Here is a 22,241-nt window from a genome sequence, read left to right as displayed (position 1 = left end):
TTTCAGTTCCCCCTCGGCCAGTGCAGCAGCAACCCTATTATCCCACCTTCCCTCCCCCCCTCCCCGCTAGATCCGCATCTAGCTCTTTTGCTCCCCCATACTACTTCCGTGAGTCAGCTGACTTCTGCTGACCCCGGCTTCCCCTGCCTTCCCGTTGATCTCCCCGTGTGGGAATCTCTCCTCCTCCTTATGTTCCTCCATCCCCCGCCTCCCTAGCGCGGGAAAAAGCCCGCGCTTTCCTGAGCCAGCCCCGCCCCCTGTGGCGCAGCTCCTGTTGCGGCCTTATCCCAGTTCCCCCATCCCCGAGTCTCACCTCCCTCCAGCACCGACGCCCACATTCCCCACTATCTCATCAAAAGAAAAAAGAACTCTTCCCCCATCCCCTCCATCATCCCACCCGTGAAACATTCTTTACCCATATTTACAACCCTGTATACAGACAACATCTCCCCCACAACCACAGCCCCTCAGTTCGAGTCCAATTTTTCGGTTTGGATAAAGGTCCAAGCCTCTTCTGCCGTTTCGAAATAGTGGTGTCGGTCCTGATAAGTGACCCACAGACGCGCAGGCTGCAACATTCCGAATCTCACTCTTTTTTTATGCAGCACCGCCTTGGCCCGGTTGAAGCCTGCTCTCCACTTTGCCACCTCTGCACTCCAGTCCTGGTAGACTCCCATCTACTGCTCCGCACCTTCTTGACCCATCTCAGGACACTCTCTTTGTCCGCGAAGCGATGGAACCTCGCCACTATCGCCCTTGGCGGCTCGCCAGCCTTGGGTCTCCTCGCCAGGACCTGGTGAGTCCCTTCTAGCTCCAGGGGGCTCGGAGAGACCTCCGGACCCATCAGCGAATGGAGCATCGTGCTCACATACGCCCCGGCATCAGTCTCCTCCACTCCTTCGGGGAGACCCAGAATCCGGAGATTCTTTCTCCTTGACCTGTTCTCCAGGACCTCGAGTCTCTCAGCCCATCTCTTGTGCACCGCCTCGTGCGCCTCCATCTTTACCGCCAGGCCCAGGATCTCGTCCTCATTAGTTTTATCCCTCACCTCACGGAGCTCCACCGCCTGGGCCTTCTGGGGCTCCTTCAGCCCCTCGATCGCCAACAGCATTGGTGCCAGCACCTCCTTTTTAAGCTCCTCCACGCAGCGCCTGAGGAACTCCTGCTGGTCCGGCCCCCATGCTGCTCGATCTCCGTCCTCCGCCATCTTGGTTTTCCCCCCTTGTTTTTGTTGCTGCTCCAAAGCTTCTTTCTCCGTCGCTCCACCGCTAATCCCTGCCAAACGACGTAAGGGGGGACCTTACTTCACCTTCCTACATGCGATTCAATCAAAACATTTCCGTTGGGGCTCCTCCGGAGAGCCCAAAAGTCCATTATAGCAGGAGCTGCCGAAAAGTGCTGCTTAGCTCCGCATCGCCGCAACCGGAAGTCTCTCAACAAAATTCTTAAGGCAGCGTAGGAGAACCATAATCCACATTAAAACAGGAGGAAGATGACTTGGATGGTTCCTTAGCTGAGACGTGTCTTTCAAATTTGGATATTTAAGGGCATACAGTCATGAAAGAAAATGGAGATCAACATTTCAGTTTGAGCCAAGTGGTTCTTAGATTGATTCTAAAGGAAACTGTTGAAGAAAAAAAAGTCACCACTCGGGTTTTCGCAAAAAGTCCTTTATTTAAATACGAAGTTCGTTGAGGGAATTAGAATGACGGCAGTCTTACAAATGTCCCTGCTTTACAAAGGTAAGGTGAGTAATTTCTGTAATATCGTTAGCAATATCTAGGACAGAGAGGCATTCTTGAGATTAGCCAAGGCAGAAAAGTGAGCAAAGTTTAATAACAGGCCTTGAGTTTCTCACCTAAGAAAAATAATAATTGTCTGCTGTCAGCAAAACAATGTGCAGCTGTACGCCTGTTTACATGGTATGACCTTCTGACTGTTTCATACAGAACTTCGATCTTTTTGACTGAAAATAAGGCTATATATCCATCATGCTTCGCCAAGTGCCTATTTCCATGAAATATAGTCAAGCAGCTGATTAAAATAATACAGGGTATTTAAGGCAGCTAATCCGCCAATAAAGTCCCTTCTACAATTCCCTCCTTGTTGATCTTATGATCAACACATTGTTAGTACATTACAGTGTCCTCAGCAGCAAAGGGTGGGTTATAATGTAAGGGGAATGGACGTATGATAGATACCTGATTGTTAAGTGGCTGGGACCGTGGAGGCAACGCTGACATACGCGCCCCCATGCCCTGACAACATCCCAAGCAACATTTAAACAGTAACCATACGACAATCAGGTTTACAACGATTATAATCCAAATCACAATCCTCTGTCCTAATGTTCCCAACCACCCAAAGCCAAAGTTCCATCCCCCATCCTCATGCAATCGTACGAATGTGATACACCAGGTTATCAATTTCCACCAGGTTATCAATTTTCTCTGAATTATCAGGGATGTACGTGCAGCAGTCACTGAGGCACAAGTACCTCCCTTTTCAGCTAACAAGAAATCAAGAGCCATCCTATTCTGTAGGGCAACCGCTCTTATAGCAACCATCTCAGTTTCTATCTGGTTAACAGCCTCCGCAGTGTCACTACCTGCTCAAGGATGTCTCGTAGTTCGTATGCATTAGTGGCTATTCCTAATGGTGGTAGCATTATTCCCAGCATTTGTACCCATGCCATACTTTGTGTCGTCCTGTGATGGGGATGGTCCTGCAATTGCCGAATGTGATGCACATCAGGGACTACGTATCCCAAATAGCAGGAGCCTTCCCAATTTTCTGGTGTGGCCACAGGGAATTGTAGAAGGGACTTTATTGGCGGATTAGCTGCCTTAAATACCCTGTATTATTTTAATCAGCTGCTTGACTATATATCAGTCATCATTAGTCTAATCGGATCCCCTTCCCAGGAGCCTCCACTAGTTTGATTTTCAACTCCTGACCAATCAAAGATGAATAGTCCTTTAGCTGTAAGGTGGAACATAGGGGGTTGCCAATTCAAGGTCTGATCACACTGACTCGTGCCTACTGAGTGGGTCCTATATGTTTTATGATTGTTAAAGCATATACTTTCTTTTGGGACTCCAGTATAATTGGGAAGGATCAACCAGGGCGGTTGACGTGAAACATTAAACCTAGGCCCCCACCATTCCTCAAACCTATTCATATCATATCCAGCTAATCTCCAATTTAACATATACTGTGTATCTTCCCCATGCCCTGTATTATTCCGTTGCAGGGCCCACTCTGCTATCTCGTTACTGGTGACTGGGATGGGTCGCACAGGGATGCCCTCCCCCAAGCATCTGGGAATTTGTGTATAAACCCAACAACTAAATTTATTTACCCTCTCTGCGTATGAGTGAGACATGTATATTAAGGTATTAGTATGCAGATTACCTTCTACATGATGTTGGACGAATATGATAATATATAAGAACAGTAGCGCCGTCATTCTCTTCAGGTCAGCGTTTCACTAGTACTCTCAAAGTTCCATATGATGTAGTTTATACTAGTTGCGTGGATCCCATCTGGCTTTTCTTTTACTTTAACAGCTGTTCGGGTTGTTAGCAGCACTTGGTAGGGTCCTTCCCACCTAGGAGAAAAAGAATCTTTGTTTAGTGCATTCACATATACTTGATCTCTGTTGCTAATTGTTTCTCTTAATTTGGCTCTGAAGATGGTGGCCAATATGGTCGCCTTCCTTAATTCTAATTATGTTTGCTCTGGAGTCGCCAGGTACTTTCGATACTGCCACAAGGTTCAAAGCCGAATACTGATCAAAGACTCGATACACCTGTTCGTAAGTTCAAACTCAATGCTCATTTATTTACACACAGTCAAATGTACTCATGCATAAAACTCTACAAACTAAACTATCACTACTGCTAAAAGCCTATACTTAGCTTCAGGCGCCCACTCAGTCAGAGGAACAATGGCCGTTGTTCGGTTCTGAGGCTGCTGGGGTCGAGTTGGTACAGAATAACAGCTAGGAGCGTCTGTCTCGTAGCGTGCGTTGACCTTGGACTTACTTGTTCTGATGTTGCTGTTGGGCAGGTCTCTCCTCGGTGAGAGCCGGGGTCGCAAGAGAGCGATTCTCTCTTGGGAGATTCTTCTTATACCCAAAAGGGGCTTTGCGCGCTTTTGGGCGTGCCTTGAACTTGGCCCCAATTAATCGGGCCATTTCCCAATCGTTCTCATCGATTTCCTCCAACAGAGGGGTGGGTGCCCTGATTGCTGGGCGTGTCCTAGGTGGCCGTTGGCCTGCTTTGTTCTGGTCTCCTATGGCGCCGGGGTGTCTGTCTTGGTATTGTTTACTTAAATGTTACCTTTTGTTCCCGGGGATGGCTCATTAGCATGGAAATGGTTTGCAGTATCGGTCTTGTCTGGGAGCTATGGCTCCAATCAACAGACAAACCTTGCATCTGCTTGCTTTCTTAGTATTGTCCATTTTACCTGCAATCTTTGCAAAGTGTCCATTTTGTAATTGGGAAGTGGCCATCCCAGATGGCTACATCTCCAGCTTTAAAGGGGTGTGTATTTCCCTCTTTTGGATGCATCTGAGCCTGTCGCACCTTTGCATTTATTTTTCCAGCGGTCTCGCACATAGCCTGGGCATATTTGAGTGATGCCTCATCTGTCCATATTAAGGCAACTGCCGCTGGGGTCATTGGGGGTTTTGTTCCAGCTTCATGGGACGTCCCATTAATATCTCATACGGGGTTAAGCCTGTATCGCGATTTTTCTGATTTCTCAGGGTATACATTACTATGGGTATGGCACCTGGCCATAGCAGCCCATTTTGTTGACACACTTTTGTAACTGCAGTTTTAATTATTCCATCCGCCCTTTCCACCATTCCTGAGGATTGTGGCTGATATGGTATTTGCAATTTCCAATCAAATCCCATGGCTTCTGTTAGGGCTTTGGTCAATTTGCTAGTAAAATGAGTTCCCCTGTCACTGTTAATACCCATTGGTATCCCAATCACGGGATATTCGTCCTTCAACACTTGGGTTGTCTAATTTTCCACTGGCTTATCAACCACAGTAGGCATCACTCCCACCTGTGAGCCAGCTATATCATTACCCAAGATAAACATGGCCTAGTTTATTACAGTGAAAACATTTGAAACTTTTCTTTTTTTTCCCACCCTCCTGGATTTCTTTTTAAAATCTGAGGTACACTCTCCTTATTATCTCCCATCAGATCACCTTTACCTTTACCACTTGAGTATTTCTCATGTCCCCAGTTTCTATCCCTCACAGGCTGAAACTGATGTCGGAAACCAAACTTTGATTTATGAACTAATTCATAATCATCTGCCATTTCTGCTGCTAATCTCACAGTTTTAACCCTCTGCTCTTCTACATGAATTCTCACTACATCAGGAATTGAATTTTTAAACTCCTCCAAAAGTACAATTTCTCTGAGAGCTTCATACGTTTGGTCTATTTTCAAAGCCCTTATCCACCTATCAAAATTGTCTTGATATTAGCCTGCTATTAGCCAAGAGAGATGCTCCTGTAGAGAGGCTTGCTCCTGTGCCTGTTTTAACTTTGGTTCTGTTATGGTGGATGGAAGTTCAACTGCAGTCGCTTGCAGTTGTGACTGCTGTTTGAGAAACAATTCATTTGCTATTTTATCAGCAAATCTATTGCCGCATGTGACTTCATCGGCTGCGGTAGTATGCGCTTCACACTTTAAAACGGATATCTTGCTGGGCAGCTCAACAGCATCTAGTAAATTTAAAACCAATTCAGCATGTTTAATTGGTTGGCCGGAGGAAGTTATGAAACCCCTGTTTTTCCATAATTGGCCAAAATCGTGTACCACCCCAAAAGCGTATTGAGAATCAGTATAAATATTGACTGTCTTACTTTTAGCTAGAATACATGCTCTAGTAAGCCCGAATAACTCAGCCGCTTGGGCAGACGTTCCAGAAGGCAGAGCAAAAGCTTCCACTATCTCGAATGGAGTTACTATTGCATAGCCAGCGAGGAGGGTCGTACCATTTGGTTGGTTTGCTAACCCATCAGTGAAAAAGATGATGTCTGGATTTTTGAGTGGGTGGCTCCAAAATCAAGGTGAGGGGTTGTGGTGGCTTCAACCAATTGTACACAGTCATGTTGAAACAGATGTTCTTCTTCCGAGGGCGTGGGCAAGAGTGTTTCAGGGTTGACAGCTGGCGCTCGCTTGTAGGTAAAGTTGGTTTTAGAGAGGATTACTTCGTACCCAATGTGTCGAGCCGCAGTAAAATGCTACGTTGCGGATGAATTAAGCAGTAGCAAAACTGATTTTTTTCTACTATGGCCGCTGTGGCTGCTACTGCTCTTAAGCAATTTGGCATACCCTTTACCACAGGCCACCGAGTAATAGGCAAGGGGTCTTTTCCCTCCTCAATGCTCTTGCACCAGGACCCCTGTTGCAAATCCCCCTGCTTCATTCACAGAAAGAGTAAAGAGCTTGCTGAAATTAGGAAGTCCCAAGGCAGGGGCGCTAATCATGGCTTGTTTCAAATTATGAAATGCTTGCTCCCTCTCTGGGATCCAGGTAACAACTGAAGGGGCATCCTGTCAGGTAGCCTTGCGCAGTACTGCGTCCATCTCTCTGTAGTCCGGTATCCACTGCCTGCAATTGCCCATTGTGCTGAGGAAGGTGAGGATTTCCTTTTTCGTACGTGGAGTTGGAACCCTTGCTACAGCCTGTATTCTTTCAGACCCAAGCCTCCGCTGTCCTTGCTGCAGTTGAAATCCCAAATACTGAACTGTTTCCTGACAGAATTGCAGCTTGTCCATTGAGACCCTATGTCCTTTCTGCCAGGTATGACAATAACAAAAGGGTATCCTGTCAGCAAGTTAGACCCCCCTTTGAGGCCAATAATAAATTGTCCGCATATTGTAACAGCGTTGAGCTGGATGACAACTGGCACTCATCCAAGTCTTTTTTTAATACTGTTGATTCCGATATGTAAAGGCAAATAGATATTGACTTTCTGGGTGCAATGGTATGGAGAAAAAGGCTGAGAAAGTATCCGTTGTTGGTGGTATAGAAGACAAAATGACATTTGTGTCCGGCACCAATGGAGCAATAGTGATAACAATTTTATTGATGGCTCTAAGATCTTGCACAAACCACCACTCGTTGGGTCTTCCTACTTTTGGAATGGGGAGTATAGGGGTGTTACAGGGGCTTTGTGTTCTCTTCAGCACCCCTTGCTATAATATGCATTGATCATTCCCTCTATCCCTTTTTCTGCTTCCGGTGCCAACCTGTATAGTTTTAAGCAGGACAGGGCAACATACTTCTGTAACTGCACCCAATGTGCTGGGGCAGAATGTACTTTTCCAACATGATTTTAATGTTGGGCCCATAGATGTGCCAGTGCCTAGGCCAGGATTGAAGTGAGTAAATGCTGGCTCTCTCGGGGAGGTTGTTGTCTTTCAAATGTAGCAGGCCATTGCTCCTCTTTCCAGGTCACTTTGCCCTCCTGTTTGCCATAAAATTCAATCAGGCAATTTTGTCCGTCCATTTCAATATAAATCCCATGTATTACTTTTTTCCTTTGGCCTCTTTGATCACTTCTCCTATTTGCTTTGCCTTAGCGGGATGTCTTACTGCCAATGTTAAACCCATCCTAAAAAGGTCCCTCTGACTATGGGTCAACTGTACTAACATTCCTGATCCCACAACACCGAAAAATGAAAAGGAGTGATATGCAATGAGGTCTGCATCCCTAAGTGACATTGTGTTTGTAAATTTATGTGTGCTCATCCTCACGAGCATACCAAGCCGTGCAATGGGTCATTATATTCTCTCGTCTGGACACTATCAGGTGTTTTAATAGCCCAAGGGTCATTAATCTTTTGTAAGACTTCCTGCAGTTTATAAAAATTCCCTTCTACAGAAACCAAAAGGAAATACTGAATCCAGAGGCATTATGACAGGGAATTTCTTCTGAATCCACAATTTACACTTGCTGGGATTCAAAAGCCAGAGAGACTATCAGACACCAGCAATATTGTTCTTGACATAGTTTCCCAGACTGAAGCAATTGGGCATCTTATAACTGAGGACAAAACAACATGAACTTTAATCATCAAGGGAAAGGCACAGTAGCACATATGGGTGGCACAGTAGCACAGTGGTTAGCACTAATGCTTCACAGCGCCAGGGTCTCAGGTTCAATTCCCAGCTTGGGTCACTGTCTGTGCGGAGTCTACACGTTCTCCCCGTGTCTGCGTGGGTTTCCTCCAGGTGCTCTGGTTTCCTCCCACAAGTCCCGAAAGACGTGCTGTTGGGTGAATAGAACATTCTAAATTCTCCCTGTGTAGCCGGACAGGCGCTGGACAGTGGCGACTAGGGGCTTTTCACAGTAACTTCATTGCAGTATTGTTTTTTTAAATTTTAGAATATCCAATTCATTTTTTCCAATTAAGGGGCAATTTAGCGTGGCCAATCTACCTAGCTTGCACATTTTTGGGTTGTGGGGGCGAAACCCACGCAAACACGGGGAGAATGTGCAAACTCCACACGGACAGTGGCCTAGAGCCGGGATCGAACCTGGGACCTCAGCGCCGTGAGGCTGCAGTGCTAACCCACTGCGCCACCGTGCTGCCCTTTCATGCAGTGTTAATGTAAGCCTACTTGTGACAATAAAAATTCTTATTATAAAGAGCTACTGACAATGAAGCCAATTCTCAATCATATGAAAGGAAGGACTTTAAGAATCACCATAGAAGGGTCTTTAAATTTGGTTGATACAGGTTAAACTATCATGATACTGCCAAGATGGGCTGTTTAATGAAAAATGGGGGAAGGGAAATTTTTTGCTTGTACTGTATGTCGTAAGTTGGTTGTTAAAGTGTATAGAATGTTATGATAGGTTAAAATAAAGGTGGTGATGTGATTTTTCCGAATTCTGCCTGACAACAGGCCTGGCTTAGTCAAGGGACATACTGAGCAAGATGCAAAGTTCTCAAACCTGGGAAGAAAAGGAAGGACAGCTATGTTAACAATAAACAGGTCTGCTGGCTCCATGCCGACATTCAGAGAGAAAGGGAAGGGGGGGGGGGGGGAATATTGGTATGGTCAGCAAAGAGAAGGCTGCAGGTTCTTTGTAACTATTAAAACCAGATACGGGAGGGAGATGAACTCTGCTCCCATCTAAGGGATCCAGGAAATTAATCCTGTCATGGTCAGAAGGGAAGCAGAATCATTGGAGTGGGCTATAGTGCTGGTAGTGAATTTGGGAAATTCGCTGAAAACTGAGGGAAGCTCCTGGACATGGTCACTCGTAGTTACTACTTGACAAATGGGAAAATGGGAACCCATTGGAAACTGGATGGGAATGTGGGTTATTTTGTGTGAGAGCCAGAGTTGTGTGATAAGTATAAAAGAGTAACATTCCTTGTTTAAAGTATAAGTTGTCTATAAAAAATAGTATTTAGTGGATACTGTTTTAGTCATTTGTTACAGTAAAAATCTTAAAATGTAAAATATTTTTATACTTTTCAGCTATTAACTCAATGTTAAAAGTTATTGGTCTCCTCCGTGGTCTTAACACTAGGGAAACGGATTACTGGTTAGTATTTCTGAGGTTAAGGTGGGGTCATTTTTACCAACTCATCCAGCAAGAGACGAACACAATCAGATCAGCAAGCCTGTTTTATATGCAGCCTGACTTTACTTTCTATTGAAGTTGATGGAGCTACGGGGCGGGCAAGCTTGGTGCAGATAGATATTCCACCTGACCGAGGAATGACTGTGAATTGGAGTGTCCTGGATTCTGAGTGAAAACTCAATGTGCCTGACTTTGTCAGGCTCTTTAAGATAACTTATGCTGTCGGACCACTTTTGGGTCAGATTCAAAAACTTTACAAAACTTACCGAAAAGAAACTTTGTTTCTCTCCCCACAGATGCCGCCGGACCTGTGAAGTATTAAAAGAATATTCTGTTTTTATTTTACAAAACTTGATGGGTGATTCTACTGACATTGATAAAAGAAACAAATACTGAGAAAATGATTATTTTTCTCACTTGGGCATACACTGTCATTACAAGCTTTTCCAAATGACCAGTTAAAGTACAAAGTGCCCTTTACTCTGCCTTAGCTATATGGCTGGAATTTTCCACCAAATGTCAATGGAATTTTTGTTGGTCCACTAAATTTTCCAGCGTGTTCACAACGGGTTCTGGCCATGTGATTTAAGAGGATGTCTTTCTGCACTGAAATAATTTCACCCCAACCCTCCTTTTACAACAGAAATTGTTGTTATGGTTTCTGCCATTGAGATGATCACATTTGGATCAAACTATGAGCACAGTATCGTACACATCCCTGTCTGCATCAATGGTGCCGAGGTGGAGATGGTTGACAGCTTCAAATTCCCAGGTGTGCACATCACCAAAAATCTGTTCTGGTCCACTCACATCAACGCTATGACCAAGAAAGTACAACAGCACCTATACTTTCTCAGCAAACTAAGGAAATTTGGCATGTCCGAATTGACTCTTACCAACTTTTACAGATGCACCATAGAAAACATCCTATCTGGCTGCATCACAGCCTGGTATGGCAACTGCTCGGCCCAAGACGGTAAGAAACTACAGAGAGTCGTGAACACTGCCTCCCATCCATTGACTATGTCTACACCTCCCACTGCCTTGGGGAAGCGGGCAGCATAATCAAAGACCCCTCCCATCCGGCTTATCCGCTCTTCCAACTTCTTCCATCGGGCAGGAGATACAAAAGTCCGAGAACACGCACTAACAGATTCAAAAACAGCTTCTTCCCCGCTGTTACCAGACTCCTAAATTACCCTCTTATGGACTGATTTGATCTCTTTACAAATCTTCTCTACTGAGTAGTACTGCACCCCTGTATGTTTCACCCGATGCCTGTGTCTATGTATTTACATTGTGCATTTACGCAGGCCCTATGTTTTTTTTCATGTATGGAATGAACTGTCTGGATTGTACGCAGAACAATATTTCTCACTGTACCTCGGCACACGTGACAATAAACAAATCCAATCCAATTTTATACTTAATAGCCGAATAGAAAATGAATTGGCTCTGTAGAAATCCAATCAAATATGGAAGAGTGCTTTTATTGTGAGCATAAATTACTGATCACAATTAGAATAAATAATCTAATTGTCAATAATTTCAATTACTCACATGTATTAGTATTGACACAATAGAGTTCTATGGAATGAATGGTCAAAATGGTCTCAGAAATATTTCAAATACGATGGCCATTTCAAACCTGGGGATATATACTTGCAAAAAAAAATAAGATACTTGAGTATTTAGGATATCTGTTAGATGAAGTCTCTTACTGCCCCAATTATTTTGGTTTTCTGTGGAATATTTTCAACATCAACATGGAGAAACATATCAAATACTGCATCAATTAAAATCTCAATTTTTTTCTCCTATGCGGAATACAAAAGTACTATAAAACCTACCAGGATAAAGGCCCATTAATTAGTCTAACATTAATACCATGGAAAATAATGATAACCTTTCTAAAGTGTAGACTGGAGATTAATCTGTATAGAGATAGGAGGCCATTCAGCCTTGAGTTGGGTCTTTGAATGGGCAGTTGTGCTTAGTCTCACATCCTGGTTTTTGGCTCTGAACTCTCTTAAGGTCATAATTGTCAAGTACCTGTCCAACTGTCTTTTAAAATTATTTATGAAATCTGTTTCCACCACATTTCAAGGTAGCGCTTCCACATCCTGACATCTCTCCTGGAGTTTGGTTGTTGTAAATTGTGCACAATACATCAGCTGAGGCCTATAGCCAAAGACTTATAACGTGCGAACATAATCTTTGCTTTTATATCCTGTCCCACTATTTATAAGCCAAAATGACCCATTTGCTTTTTTAACCACCAATCAAATTGACCTGCCAGCTTTAAGATTATATATCTTGGCTCACCTCTGCTTTTCAGAACTCTGCTATTTAGAGTATACTCTCCTTCTATATTCATCCTCCCATAGTGCATAAATTCACACTTCTCCGCGTTAACCATGCCTCTGTCCATTTCAGCAGTCTAAGTCATCCTAAAATCTATAACTATCTGCATTACTAGCTACAGGTTTGCCAATTTTGTATCATCTGCACCCGAGTTTAGTCATTTCGTTTTTGTTATTTTAAAAAAAATTTAGAGTACCCAATTCTTTTTTCCCAATGAAGGGGCAATTTAGCATGGCCAATCCACCTATCCTGCACATCTTTGGGTTTGTGGGGGTGAGACTCACGCAGACAAGGGGAAAATGTGCAAACTCCACACGGACAGTGACTTGGGGCCGGGATCAAACCCAGGTCCTCGGCGCCGTGAGGCAGCAGTGCTAACCACTGCACCACCGTGCCACCCGAGTTTAGTCATTTATAAATATCAAAAATAGAAAGGACCAAAATCTGACCTTTGGGGAACACTACTAAACATCCCTTCCCTGTCTGAAAAACATCAATCCGTCAACGTCCTTTGCTCCCTGTCGCAGAGCCAATTTTGTACCCATTCTGCCTCTTTTACCTTAATTCCAAGGGTTCCTATTTTCTCAACAAGCTTGTGTGCCACTTCTTTTGATGTTATCTTCTAAGTCCATATATACATTTACTGCACTATCTTTGTCTTATCTATCACCCCATCAAAGAATGACATGATTTGTCTTTAACAAATCCATGCTGACTCTCCTTGATTAACCAATGCCTTTCCAAATAAAAGTTTATTTTATCCCTGATAATGGTTTCCAATAACTTTCCAACCACCTATATTTGGGTGATTGGCCTGCAGTTTTCAAGTTTATCCCTCTCCCATCTCTTTAATAGTTGTACAATATTAAAAACACTCCAAATCTCAAACACTACCCATATAAAAATGAAAGACTTACCTCTGAACTTAACATTGCCAAGTTGCTCTATTAGAGTGACTTCAACCGCAAAGAGATCAGACTTCCCAACATAAGAACATAAGAACTAGGAACAGGAGTAGGCCATCTGGCCCCTCGAGCCTGCTCCGCCATTTAATGAGATCATGGCTGATCAGCTCCACTCTCCGGCCCGTACACCATATCCCCAAATCCCTTTATTCTTTAGAAAGGCATCTATCTTTTTCTTAAAAACGTTTAAAGAAGGAGCCTCAACTGCTTCACCGGGCAAGGAATTCCAGAGATTCACAACCCTTTGGGTGAAGAAGTTCCTCCTACACTCCGTCCTAAATCTACCTCCCCTTATTTTGAGGCTATGCCCCCTAGTTCTGCTTTCCCCGACCAGTGGAAACAACCTGCCCGCATCTATCCTATCTATTCCCTTCATAATTTTATATGTCTCAATAAGATCCCCCCCGCATCCTTCTAAACTCCAATGAGTACAGTCCCAGTCTACTCAACCTCTCGTCATAATCTAATCCCCTCAACTCTGGGATCAACCTAGTGAATCTCCTCTGCACTCCCTCCAGTGCCAATATGTCCTTTCTCAGGTAAGGAGATCAAAACTGAACACAATACTCCAGATGCGGCCTCACCAACACCCTATACAATTGCAGCATAACCTCACTAGTCTTGAACTCCATCCCTCTAGCAATGAAAGACAAAACTCAATTAGCCTTCTTTTTTAAAAAAAATATTTTATTGAAAATTTTTGGTCAACCATCACAGTACATTGTGTATCCTTTACACAATAATATAACAGTATAAGTAACAATGACCTGTTTTATAAACAAAGAATAAATAATATATAACAAAAACGAAAACTAAATGGCAACTGCCTTGTCTCAGATAAACACTCTCCAAAAATATGATTTAACAGTCCAATATACAAATTTATAGCATCGACCTATACATATTGTACATATATATTAACAACCCTGAGAGTCCTTCTGGTTCATCTCCCCCCCCCCTCCCCCCCGGGCTGCTGCTGCTGCCTTCTTCTTTTCCATTCCCTCTATCTTTCTGTGAGGTATTCGACGAACGGTTGCCACCGCCTGGTGAACCCTTGAGCCGATCCCCTTAGGACGAACTTAATCCGTTCCAGCTTTATAAACCCTGCCATGTCATTTATCCAGGTCTCCACCCCCGGGGGCTTGGCTTCCTTCCACATCAACAGTATCCTGCGCCGGGCTACTAGGGACGCAAAGGCCAAAACATCGGCCTCTCTCGCCTCCTGCACTCCCGGCTCTTGTGCAACCCCAAATATAGCCAACCCCCAGCTTGGTTCGACCTGGACCCCCACTACTTTCGAAAGCACCTTTGTCACCCCCACCCAGAACCCCTGTAGTGCCGGACATGACCAGAACATGTGGGTGTGATTCGCTGGGCTTCTCGAGCATCTCGCACACCTATCCTCTACCCCAAAAAATTTACTGAGCCGTGCTCCAGTCATATGCGCCCTGTGTAACACCTTAAATTGAATCAGGCTTAGCCTGGCACATGAGGACGATGAGTTTACCCTACTTAGGGCATCCGCCCACAGCCCCTCCTCAATCTCCTCCCCCAGCTATTCTTCCCATTTCCCTTTCAGCTCATCTACCATAATCTCCCCCTCGTCCCTCATTTCCCTATATATATCTGACACCTTACCGTCCCCCACCCATGTCTTTGAGATCACTCTGTCCTGCACCTCATGCGTCGGGAGCTGCGGGAATTCCCTCACCTGTTGCCTCGCAAAAGCCCTCAGTTGCATATACCGGAATGCATTCCCTTGCGGCAACCCATATTTCTCGGTCAGCGCTCCCAGACTTGCGAACTTCCCATCCACAAACAGATCTTTCAGTTGCGTTACTCCTGCTCTTTGCCATATTCCAAATCCCCCATCCATTCTCCCCGGGGCAAACGTATGGTTATTTCTTATCGGGGACCCCACCAAGGCTCCCGTCTTTCCCCTATGCCGTCTCCACTGTCCCCAAATTTTCAAAGTCGCCACCACCACCGGGCTTGTGGTGTATTTCTTCGGTGAGAACGGCAATGGGGCCGTCACCATAGCTTGTAGGCTAGTCCCCCTACAGGACGCCCTCTCCAATCTCTTCCACGCCGCTCCCTCCTCTTCTCCCATCCACTTACTCACCATTGAGATATTGGCGGCCCAGTAGTACTCACTTAGGCTCGGTAGTGCCAGCCCCCCCCATATCCCTACTACGCTGTAAGAATCCCTTCCTCACTCTCGGGGTCTTCCCGGCCCACACAAAACTCATGATACTCTTTTCGATCCTTTTGAAAAAAGCCTTCGTGATCACCACCGGGAGGCACTGAAACACAAAGAGGAATCTCGGGAGGACTACCATTTTAACCGCCTGCACCCTCCCTGCCAGTGACAGGGATACCATGTCCCATCTCTTGAAGTCCTCCTCCATTTGTTCCACCAATCGCGTTAAATTTAACCTATGCAATGTACCCCAATTCTTGGCTATCTGGATCCCCAAGTAACGAAAGTCCCTCGTTACCTTCCTCAGCGGAAAGTCCTCTATTTCTCTGCTCTGCTCCCCTGGATGCACCACAAACAACTCACTTTTCCTCGATTAGCCTTCTTAATCACCTGTTGCACCTGCACACCAACTTTTTGCGATTCGTGCACCAGCACACCCAGGTCCCTCTGCACAGCAGCATGTTTTAACATCCTACCGTTTAAATAATAATACATTCTGCTGTTATTCCTCCCAAAATGGATAGCCTCACACTTGGCAACATTGAATTCCATCTGCCAGACCCTAGCCCATTCACCTAACCTATCCAAATCCTTCTGCAGACTTCCGGTATCCTCTGCACTTTTTGCTTTACCACTCATCTTAGTGTCGTCTGCAAACTTTGACACATGGCACTTGGTCCCCAACTCCAAATCGTCTATGTAAATTGTGACCAACTGCGGGCCCAACACTGATCCTTGAGGGACCCCACTAGTTACAGGTTGCCAACCAGAGAAACACCCATTTATCCCCACTCTCTGCTTTCTGTTAGTTAACCAATCCTCTACCCATGCTACCACTTTACCCTCAATGCCATGCATCTTTAGTTTATGCAGCAACCTTTTGTGTGGCACCTTGTCAAAAGCTTTCTGGAAATCCAGATATACCACATCCATTGGCTCCCCATTATCTACTGCACTGGTAACGTCCACAAAAAATTCTACCAAATTAGTCAGACACGACCTACCCTTTGTGAACCCATGCTGCATCTGCCCAATGGGACAATTTCCCTCCAGGTGCCCCGCTATTTCCTCCTTAATGATAGATTCCAGCATTTTCCCTACAACCGAAGTTAAGCTTACCGGCCTATAATTACCCGCTTTCTGACGACCTCCTTTTTTAAACAGTGGTGTCACGTTTGCTACTTTCCAATCCTCTGGGACCACCCCAGAGTCTAGAGAATTTTGATAAATTATCACTAGTGCATTTACAATTTCCCTAGCCATCTCTTTTAACACTCTGGGATGCATCACATCAGGGCCAGGAGACTTGTCCACCTTTAGCCCAATTAGCTTGCCAATACTGCCTCCTTAGTGATTACAATCATCTCAAGGTCCTCACCTATCATATCTTTATTTCCATCAGTCACTGGCATGTTATTTGTGTCCACCACTGTGAAGACTGACCCAAAAAACCTGTTCAGCTCCTCAGCCATTTCCCCGTCTCCTATTATTAAATCTCCCTTCTCATCTTCCAAAGGACCAATATTTACCTTAGCCACTCTTTTTTGTCTTATATATTTGTAGAAGCTTTTACTATCTGCTTTTATGTTCTGAGTCAGTTTACTTTCATAGTCTACTTTACTCTTCTTTATGGCATTTTTAGTAGCTTTCTGTTGTCCCCTAAAGACTTCCCAGTCCTCTAGTCTCCCACTAGTTTTTGGCACTTTGTATGTTTTCTCCTTCAATTTGATACTCTCCCTCACCTCCTTAGATATCCACGGTCGATTTTTCCCCTTTCTACCGTCTTTCTTTTTTGTCGGTATGAACACTGTGAAAGATCGCTCGGAAGGTTCTCCACTGTTCCTCAACTGCTTCACCATGACCTCAACTGCTTCACCATGAAGTCTTTGCTCCCAGTCTACCTTAGCTAGTTCGTCTCTCATCCCATTGTAATCGCCTTTGTTTAAGCACAAAACACTAGTGTTTGATTTTACCTTGTCATCCTCCAACTGTATTTTAAATTCCACCATATTGTGGTCGCTCCTTCCAAGAGGATCCCGAACTATGAGATCATTAATCAATCCTGCCTCATTACACAGGACCAGATCTAGGACCGCTTGTTCCCTTGTAGGTTCCATTACATACTGTTCCAGGAAATTATCCCGGGCACATTCTATGAACTCCTCCCCAAGGCTGCCTTTACCAACCTGGTTAAACCAATCGATATGCAGATTAAAATCTCCCATGATAACCGCTGTACCATTTCTACATGCATTCGTCATTTCTTTGCTTATTGCCTGCCCTACCATCCTGTTACTATTTGGTGGCCTATAGACTACTCCTATCAGTGACCTTTTCGCCTTACTATTCCTGATTTCCACCCAAACTGATTCAACCTTGTCCTCCATAGCACCAATATCATCCCTTACTATTGCCCGGATGCCATCCTGAAACAACAAAGCTACACCACCGCCCTTACCGTCCATTCTATCCTTTCGTATAGTCTGATACCCTTGGATATTTAACTCCCAGTCGTGACCATCTTTTAACCATGTTTCAGTAATGGCCACTAAATCATAGTCATTCACGATGATTTGCACCATCAACTCATTTACCTTATTTTGTATACTACGAGCATTCAGGTAAAGTACACTTATGCTGTTTTTTATGTCTTTGTTATGAATCCTAACACCTTGATCAGTAACCTTTCGCAATTTATTATTTCTCTTACCCTTTCTCCTAATTTTCCTTGTCTTTGAACCCATATCTCTACATAATAACCTGTCACGTAACCTGCTGCCTTGATCTCCATTAACCATTATATTGTCCATAGCTTTACATTTCCCTTCCCCCCAACTTGCTAGTTTAAAGTCCTTGTGACCAACCTATTTATTCTATTCGCTAGAACACTGGTCCCAGAATGGTTCAGGTGAAGACCGTCCCAACGGTACAGGTCCCTCCTGCCCCAGTACTGATGCCAATGCCCCATGAAATGGGATCCCTCTTTCCCGCACCACTCCTTTAGCCACGTGTTAACTTCTCTAATTTTCTCAACCCTATGCCAATTGGCATGTGGCTCGGGTAGTAATCCAGAGATTATAACCCTGGAGGACCTGTTCTTTAATTTAGCCCCTAGTGTTTGATAATCCCCAAACAGGTCCTCTTTCCTAGTCTTACCTATGTTGTTAGTCCCAACGTGGATCACAACAACTGGATCCTCCCCCTCCCTCTCCAAAATCCTTTCAAGCCGACCAGAGATGTCCCTCACCCTGGCACCGGGCAGGCAACATACCATGCGGGACTCTCGATCTGGCTTACAAAGGATGCCATCAATCCCCCTAATTATAGAATCCCCAACAACTACCACTTGTCTTTTTGCTTCCCCCTCTTGAATGGCTTCCTGTACCATGGTGCAGCGGTCAGTCAATGCATCCTCCCTACAGCCCTCTTCCTCATCCACACAGGGAGCAAGTACCTCATACCTGTTGGACAAGGTCAAGGGCTGAGGCTCCTCAACTCCTAAACTCAGGATCCCCCTACCTGCCTCCCTTGCAGTCACACCACTCTGCCCCTGACCACTGTCCGAATTAACAGTACTTATTCTACCGGGTGTGACTGCCTCGTGAAACAAAGCGTCCAGGTAATGTTCCCCCTCCCTGATGTGCCGCAGTGTGTGCAGCTCGGTCTCCAGCTCATCAATTCTGAGCCGAAGTTCCTCGAGCAGCCAACACTTGCTGCAGATGTGGTCACTGACGGTCTCAATGGGATCCACCAGTTCCATCATCATACAGCAACAGCACATCACCTGTCCAGCCATATTCAACTAGTTAATTAATTTAAATATTTTTTTGTAAAAATTTCTTTATAGAACCTCAAGGATAAACCCGAACACAGCCCTCTCTCGCCACTCACCCGAACTCAGTCACTCACCTAAACTCAGATGCGCTCTGTTCCAATCAGCACTCAGTCACTCACCTAAACTCAGATCCACTCTGATCCAATCAGCACTCAGTCACTCACCTAAACTCAGATGCGCTCTGTTCCAATCAGCACTCAGTCACTCACCTAAACTCAGATGCACTCTGTTCCAATCAGCACTCAGTCACTCACCTAAACTCAGATGCACTCTGATCCAATCAGCACTCAGTCACTCACCTAAACTCAGATGCACTCTGTTCCAATCAGCACTCCGTGACTAAAGGCACTCCTGCCACACCTTTTGTGCGCTCACCTCTCCCAGCACTCTCCCGGCTCTCTCCTCCTGCGCTTTTTAAATCTCCCGGCTCTCTCCTCCGGCGCTGTTTTTGCTGTCCCGGCTCTCTCCTCCCGCGCTTTTTAAATCTCCCGGCTCTCTCCTCCGGCGCTGTTTTCGCTGTTCCCCCCATCCTGTCAAGGATAATGTTCATGCGTTGGCCAACCAGCAACAGACAAGACCAGATTTGATACCTCACGATGTGGGCAGGGGGTATCAGGTGCTCCTCCTAAGTGTCACGCTGAGCATCATAACTCCTGCAAAAAATGTGTGAATGCATTGTCACCATCCTCCTGGGCATCAACACTACCCACTGGCTGAATTTGTGGTATCTTATTAGCAACTTTCTGCAACATGATCAAACGGTGAATCCTGAAGACATAAACAGTTCTTGACTATCTAAGGAATGACTTCCACATTTCAATATTTCCTATCATAAATATATTTATATAAATTGAAAATTCATACTGAATTGCCAATGTATAAAGTCTAAATCTATTAATAATCTAGTATGCTGATTTTAGTCAGCTATTGTGAAAATGTATTTTCTAATTTTTTAAACCTCTGTGCTTGCAAGACCAAGTGCTGTCTTCAGGATTGGCACAATTAGAAGATTGGTTAACATTGCAACATGGTAGTGGAAGACATGAGTGAGGTGGCAAGAATGTAGGAAAGAAAAAGAAAAAAGGAAGATGAGGTGTGAAGAGGGTGATGTAAAGATCAGGAGGTCTGATTGGACTTGGGCTACAGTGGCAAGGTGGAGAGAGGGGGAGACAGTTGAAGAGAATCTTGATGGTTACTGCATGTACCCATTTGTACCCTCTCCCCCTCCCTTCTTCACTTTACTGCAGATAAAGAGCGCTAATAACAAGAAACATAAAGCTCCAAAACCTGTTGAAAATTAACTGCAGATAGGTTTGTGCAGTTAATTTTCCTTGATTAGTAAACCTTTTGGATAGTTTAGATGGTACCTTATATTCTTTATGTTTTGTATTTGACGGATTATCTGTTATCAACTCCGACTTACTTGGATTTAGTTCCTCTGGTCCTGTGCGAGACAATGGATAGCAAGACTCCGTCACCGGCCCTGATCCATTGCAATCTCTTTCACTCGAATCTGGGTGGTGTCCTGCTCTTGAGTATCCTCCTTAAATGTGCTTTGTCAGGTCTTCATCGCTGGTCCCATCTTCCTTTTCCATCTTGTGGTGTCTATCCTACTGCACACTGGCAAGACGCAAGTTGGAAGGCGAAATATGTGTCCTACCAATTTCAGTTGACTCTCCGTCACAATGTCCCACAGGCACTTCTGACCAGTTCTGTAGCGCTCCTTCATTAGTGATGCTGTCTCTCCATATGATGCCCAGGATCATACATAGGAAATGCTAGTGAAAGACTACTAACTTACATTACACCTTAACTGTTCTCTTCCATGCCCCACTCAGCTGGTATTACTTGGGACATGTAGAGTTGCAGCTTCATGGCCATGTTGGTGGTATTAAGATGCAGAGACCATGTGGCGCTCCTGAAAGACCAATACTGCTTTATTGATTCTTGTGTGCATCTCGATCTTTACATCACCCTCCCTAGAAATGTTGCTTTCTATGTGGGGGATGTGGCTGACATCCTCGATGTTCTCTTGCTTGATGGTGATGGGAGGGCCTTGCTGTAACGGTCTTGGTGTTCTCGCTGCTCATGTGTTGACCAACCTTGACATTGCTACCCTTGACTGATGGTCATGTTTTGGAGCGCGCGATTCTTCGGCCAGTAAGGCGATGTCACCTGCAAATCCAGGTCCCTCAACTGATGGTGTTGCCGTGGGATGTCAAAGTCTAAACCCGCCATTGCTTCCCTCATTGCAAAATCAATAACCAAGAGGAAATTGAATGTGGAGTCTAGAGCCTTGCTGTTAGCCCTGATGATGTTGAAGGAGTCCATGCAAGTTTTGGCACAGTAGTGACTGCCATGTTTGCTACTGAAAGCCATCTTGAAATTAATGAAGTTGATAACAAGTGGCTTCAGATACTCTAGGCTCTGCTCTATGATGTCCCAGAGCGTAAAGATCTGCCAACTGCATGATCTGACACCATGGAAATCAACTTGTTCTTCCCTTAGGGTGCTGCCTACTTCTGTTTTCAATGTGCTGAGGAGCTGATGACATTCCAGGAACTGACAGCACATATCAACAAGTTATCAACAGATGGCGCCAAAACATTATGGCCCAAAGTAATTTTTACTGCAACAGTTTGAGAGCTAAATTGTGCAGATTTTCTGAGGAAAATTGTGTCACCAACACTGGTGCTATACTGGAATTTGCTCTTATCATTTGCACCCAGCGAAATGCGAACGAGTTACTGAGAATAGCTCGTCCATATGCCAAACATACAGACAACACAAGTTTCCTGCATTTACACTGTGTTTGAATGGGCTGAAAATGTGCACCCAAATATTGAGGCACAGCGAGTCCCTATCCGACCCGATTGGCGCGCGCGGAGCCGGAATCCACTTGGGCCTGCAGCGACTGAGAAATATTTGCAAGCTCCGGGGCCAGCTCCAAAACTTTGCTGCTGGAGTTTGCGGTCCAAAACAAAAAAAAACGTGGCAAGGTGTGAAGCAATTGGGCTGAAAGTCGAGGGATGCTGAGTCAAATTAATCTGCCGACGCATTGTTGGGAACCGCAGGCTGGCAGGGGGCTGCGCAGAAGTAGCATCACAGCATGAAGAGAGTCGGGCGACGGAACCGGGAGGGGATTCAATGGTCCCGCGGACGCCGGGGATGGAACGTTGGGCGGTCCGGGGATGGAACGTTGGGCGGTCCGGGGATGGAACGTTGGGCGCAGCCTGCCCC

General features: G+C 45.0%; 1 long non-coding RNA gene across 1 annotated transcript; it reads right to left on the bottom strand.

The window, feature by feature from the left end:
- Nucleotides 1-2,859: 2,859 nt before the first annotated feature.
- Nucleotides 2,860-22,210, bottom strand: LOC140429618 (uncharacterized). Its single transcript, XR_011949143.1, has 4 exons — nt 20,425-22,210; nt 19,377-19,654; nt 9,904-9,945; nt 2,860-3,610 (listed from the first exon to the last, which is right to left on the bottom strand). It is a non-coding gene; the product is annotated as an uncharacterized lncRNA (long non-coding RNA).
- Between the last annotated feature and the right edge of the window lie 31 nt (nt 22,211-22,241).

The sequence above is a fragment of the Scyliorhinus torazame genome, chromosome 9, assembly GCF_047496885.1.
Source record: "Scyliorhinus torazame isolate Kashiwa2021f chromosome 9, sScyTor2.1, whole genome shotgun sequence".
NCBI classification, from domain to species: domain Eukaryota; kingdom Metazoa; phylum Chordata; class Chondrichthyes; order Carcharhiniformes; family Scyliorhinidae; genus Scyliorhinus; species Scyliorhinus torazame.
Note: the sequence above shows the minus strand (reverse complement) of the source record. Positions and strands in the feature narration are given on the sequence as shown.